Source organism: Monodon monoceros, unplaced genomic scaffold, assembly GCF_005190385.1.
Source record: "Monodon monoceros isolate NGI ecotype Baffin Bay Population unplaced genomic scaffold, NGI_Narwhal_1 Super_Scaffold_1, whole genome shotgun sequence".
Classification (NCBI taxonomy): Eukaryota; Metazoa; Chordata; class Mammalia; order Artiodactyla; family Monodontidae; genus Monodon; species Monodon monoceros.
The window spans coordinates 80,704,255-80,710,195 of NW_021703765.1; positions in this window are offsets into that span (position 1 = coordinate 80,704,255).

The following is a 5,941-nucleotide window of genomic DNA, read 5'->3' on the forward strand; positions in this document are numbered from 1 at the left end:
TGATCGCTCCCAGCCCGAGAGCTGTTGCAGACGGGGAGGGGCCCAGACCCCAGCTCCGCCCTTGGTGACAGCCACCGCAGAAGCCGGGTGCTCCCGGAGACAGGGGCGGAGTTTCCACCGCATTCTGGGAAGGAGGCTAAAAAGCACACAACTCTTCCCTTTCTGCACTCAGGTGTTCCAGCCATAGAATTTGCATGGTACGGGGAGGCAGATCCGGTCTCTGAGAATATTTCCTGAAGCGTGCGGCAAAGCGAAAAACAGCAGTTGGTGGCAGCGCGCGGGAGTCTAGTGGTCTGTGTTGCGCAGAGCTTCCAGGCCTATGATCACCGGGACCGGCGGCATCTGACCCTCAGTTAAATGGAGATTCCCTGCGCTATGCACCTGGCTCTATCCTGGGTTCCTCCACTTGACCAGCGTGTGGCCTTTTCAAGTTACTTAAGTCCTCCGAGCCTCACTTTACTCCTGGGTAAATAACCGTACCTACGGAGTAGGGTCGTTGTGAGGAATATATGAGATCATGAGACAATGACTGTGACAAAAAGCGCTTAGGAAAGGCTCAAAAAATATTAGCGGGTATTCTGGATTCTTCCCTCCAACAAACACTAAGCTTGTGTGCCGGGCGCTTGGCACTTGGGTTGGGAAGGGAGGAGTAATAGATAAGACAAAAATCACCGCTTTGAAATTAGAAAACATTCTGCAGCTACACAGGGTATGACTGAGAATATTAGCAGTGTGGATTACAAAACGGGTTATTTTAGATTTAATTCAGGGTTTGTAATAGTCATAGGCAGACAATCCAGCAATGGAGCTTGTCTTTCCCAGGAACGTATTGGCAGTTTTCTTCGTGGTAGGTGTACCAGATTTTCTCCACAGTGAAGCTGTGGAGTCAAAATGGAGAGTGGACAAGGATAAAACAAACAAACAAAAAGCAAACGAACAAAACAGACACTAATTTCAGATGGTACAATGGTACAATGTTTTAATGATCAAACAAGGCCCCGGGCAAGGGCTCAGTAATCCATTAGTCACAGACCTGATGACACCCTGTGATTAAATATGGAGAAATATTAGGCTTACCATAAGTATAATATGGCATATCCATACAATGGACTATTATTCACTCATAAAAAGGAATGAAGGAATAGAGGGTCCAGAAAGAAACCCTCACAAACACGGTCAAATTATTTTCAACAAGGGTGCCAAGACTGTTCATTGGGGAAAGGATAGTTTTTTCAACAAATGGTGTTGGGAAAATTGGATACCCACATGCAAAAGTGTGATGTACCTTACCTTACACCATATACAAAAATTAACTCAGAATGGATCAAAGGCCTAAAGCTACAAAACTCTAAGAAGAAAACATAGTGGAAAAGCTTTATGTCAATGGATTTGGCAATGAGTTTTTAAAAAACACAGAAAAAGAAACAAAAGAAAAAAATAGATAAACTGGACTACATTGATGAAATAAAATTTATATTTTAAGGCAGGACAAGAAAATGTAAACATAAAATTCTCTCTCTGTACATTTGGGCCTCCTCCCTCCCTCTCTCATGTGCAATGTACATTTGCATTATACATTAACCAGACCTCCTCAAAGGTGGGAATGCCTGCTTGACCACAAAGGTCAACTTTTTTTTCCCTTTCTTCTGATGCTAGCAATGTAACCGCTTAAAAGATTAGCACTCTTTCCAAACTCTGTAGGGAGTCATGGTGACTTAATTGCTTGCTTACCTGGACTCTGTATCTTTGGTGAAGTTTATGTAAAATGCCTGTATGTCATTTTGATGTATGATCCTTTGTCTCAAAAAGGCTTATGACTGTGTCTTTGACTTCTAATAGGCAGAACAGTTCTCAGAGTTTCTGAGAGTCTGTCTCTTGGGTTATAATCCTCAGTTTGACTTAAGTAAAATTATCTTTTGGGACTTCCTTGGTGGTCCAGTGGTAAAGAATCCACCTTCCAATGCAGGGGACGTGGGTTCGATTCCTGGTCGGGGAACTGAGCCCGCGCGCCACAACTATTGAGCTCGCGCGCCTCAACGAGAGAGCCCGCGTGCCGGAAACTACAGAGCTCACGCGCTCTGGAGCCGGAGCACCACAACTAGAGAGAGAAAACCCGCACACCACAACTAGAGAGAAGCCTGCGCACTGCAACAAAAGCTCCCGCATGCCTCAACGAAGATCCCATGTGCCACAACTAAGACCCGATGCAGCCAAAAAAGTAAAAAATAAATAAATTAGGGACTTCCCTGGTGGCGCAGTGGTTAAGAATCCGCCTGCCAATGCAGGAGACACGGGTTTGAGCACTGGTCGGGGAAGATCCCATATGCCGCGGAGCAACTAAGCCACAACTACTGAGCCTGCGCTCTAGAGCCCATGAGCCACAACTACTGAGCCCGTGAGCCACAACTACTGAAGCCTGTGTGCCTAGAGCCCGTGCCCCGCAACAAGAGAAGCCACCGAAATGAGAAGCCCACGCACTGTGACGAAGAGTAGCCTCTGCTCACCGCAACTAGAGAAAGCCCGCGCACAGCAACGAAGACCCAACACAGCCATAAAAAAAAAAAAAAAAAAAAAAAATCCCGCAGCTGCAACCAAGACCCGATGAAGCCAAAAATAAATAAATAAATACTAAAAAAAATCAATCTATGTAATCCACCATATTAACAGCCTAAAGAATCCACAAAAAAACTATTAGAGCTAATAAATGAGCTCAAGGTTGCAGCATACAAGATCAATATAAAATATCAATTGCATTTCTTTTTCTTTTTCTTTTTGGCCACACTTTACGGCATGTGGGATCTTAGTTTCCCAACCAGGGATCAAACCTGCATCCCCTGCAGTGGAAGTGCAGAGTCTTAACCACTGGACTGCCAGGGAAGTCCCTGCGGAGCAGAAATTGAGACACAGACGTAGAGAACAAACATATGGACACCAAGGGGGGAAAGCTGCGTGGGGGTGGGGGTGGTGTGATGAATTGGGCGATCGGGATTGACATGGATACACTGATGTGTATAAAATGGATGACTAATAAGAACCTGCTGTATAAAAAAATAAGAAGAAGAAGAAAAAAATAAATAAAATGAAAAATAGAATTATCATATGATCCAGCAATACCACTTCGGGGTACATATCCAAAAGAATTGAAAGCAGGGTGTCAAAGAGATATTTGCACACTCACGTTCACAGTAGCATTATTCACAATAGCCAAAAGGTGGAAGTTACCCAAATGTCCATCCACAGATGAATGGATAAAAAAAAATGTGGTGTATCCATACAATGGAATATTAATCAGCCTTAAAAAGGAAGGAAATTCTGACACGTGCCACAACATCGATGAACCTTGAGGACATTATGCTAAGTGAAATTAAGCCAGTCACCAAAAGATAAATACTATATGATTTCACTTATCTGAGATATCTAGTGCACAAACTCATAGAAACAGAAAGTAGAATGGTGGTTGCCAGGGGCTGGGGGGAGGGGGGAATGGAGGGCTGTTGTTTAGTGGGTACAGAGTTTCAGTTCTGTAGGGTGAAAAAGTTTTGGAGTTTGGTTGCACAACAATACAAATGTACTTAACACTACTGAACTGTACACTTAAAAATGGTTAAGCTTGTAAAATAAATTTTATCTCATGTGTACTTTACCCGTTTTCCTTCTTTTAACATGTGAGGAAACTCTATGGGGTGATGAAAATGTGCTACATCTTGATCTTGGTGAAGGTCACATGAGTATATACATAGGTGAAATATTGCGGAACTGTATGCTTAACACTGTGTATTTCCTTTAGGTAAATTATACCTCAACAAAGTGCTGGTAAGGAGGTAAGGAATGAAGCACTGACGGACACTACAATGTGGATGAATCTTGAAAACATTTTACTGAGTGAAAGAAGCCAGCCACAAAGGCCACCTATTGTATGATTCCATTTATATGAAATGTGCACAACAGCAAATCCATAGAGATAGAAAGTAGATTAGTGGTTGTCTAGAGCTGGGGGAGGGGGAGGGGGAGTACGTGCTAATGCAGACAGGGCTTCTTTTTGGGGTGATGAAAATGCTCTAAAATTAGATTGTGGTGATGGTTGCACAACTCTGTAAATAGACTAAAAACCACCGAACATCGTTGTTGGAATGTAGCCTTCGCAGAGCAATGCTTATCAGAAAGAAGTTAATGTTGCTGCATTTATTTTTTACCATCAGGATCCCCAGCCACCACTGCTGGTATGAATCTCTTCTGCACCACTGTCCTTTTCAAAAGTTCCTTCTGCCTTGAAATTTCTCTAGAAATTGATCCTCTAAGGCACCATATCTTCCTTCCTTCTTTGTTACACAGTGAAACCTGGTAATTCGCACTTTAAAAAAGTCAAAGTGTCTTCCATTGGGTAACTAGGATTTTGATATATAAAAAAAAGATTCTTTTGTTCATTCATTTGACAACTTATTTACTGAGCGCCTACTATGTGCCAGGACTGTAAAGTAGTAGCCAACAGGGCTGTGGAGTTAAGTAGTTTTGACTTGAACCTCACAATTGTTACTTCCTGGTACATAAATTTGATCAAATTCTCTAATCTCCAAATCCCCATTTCCTACAGTCAACTTGGAAAAATAAAAGTATTCCCCAAAACTGGTGTGAGGATTAGACGAGATAATTTGTGAAAAGTGCCTCATCCAGTGTCCAGCACTTCATAAGCATCAATGGACACTGGTTGTTATTATCAAGTGTTAATGATCTTAACCCTTAGATCCCTCATAGAATTGGACAATCTGTTGGTAGATAATCATGACCCTTCTCTCTCCGTTGGGAAATTATGAAAACAATTCTGAATTACAGCTGTTAAAAAACAAAATTCGGGACTTCCCTGGTGGTCCACTGGGTAAGACTCCATGCTCCCAGTGCAGGGGGCCTGGATTCGATCCCTGGTCGGGGAACTAGATCCCGCATGCATGCCGCAAGTAAGAAGTCTGCATGCCGCAACTAAAGATCCCGCATGCCACAATGAAGATCCCGTGAGCTACAACTAAGACCTGGAACAGACTAAATTAAAAAAATAAATAAATAAATATTTTAAGTTTATTTATTTTAGTTTTGTCTGCACTGGGTCTTTGTCGCTGCGCGTGGGCTTTCTCTAGTTGCGGCGAGCGGGGCTGCTCTTCCTTGCGGTGCTCAGGCTTCTCATTGCGGTGGCTCCTCTTGTTACGGAGCATGGGCTCTAGGCGCGCGGGCTCAGTAGTTGTGGCGCATGGGTTTAGGTGGTTCGCGGCATGTGGGATCTCCCCAGAACAGGGCTCGAACCCGTGTCCCCTGCATTGGCAGGCAGATTCTTAGCCACTGCACTAGGGAAGCCCCTAAATAAATATTAAAAAAAAAAATTCAACTGAGTATATTTGAAGATCTCCTTGGCTTTATTTGACGATTCATGAATTGGGCAGCATCTCATCTAGCAAGTAGAAAAGAGCTTCAGAGGAGCTGTACAAATGGAAGGTTTTTAAAGGCAGAAAAGGGGGATAAGACAAGGAAGTCATAAACAAAAGAAAGGATTATTTCAGGTAAGGTCGCCTTCCCTTGGGGTTAAAGGTGGGGAGTCTATCAAGCAGATTACCTCACTAGGGATGATCAGGAAATTCCAGATTGATTGGTTTAAAATTCCACCCCTGGGAGAGGCTGAAACTGAAGTTATATATTAAGGGCTTAGCACAAGTGATTCCATTTGGGGCTGGTTTCTTTTCTCACCCAGCAGAGGTTCTTAAAGTGTGTTTCCGAGACCAGCAGCATCAGCATCACCTGGAAACTTTTCAGAAATGCAAATTCTTGACCCACTGAATCAGAAACTTTAGGGGTGGGCCCCAGCAATCTGTTTTTTTTTTTTTTGCGGTACGCGGGCCTCTCACTGCTGTGGCCTCTCCCGTTGCGGAGCACAGGCTCCGGACGCGCAGGCTCAGCG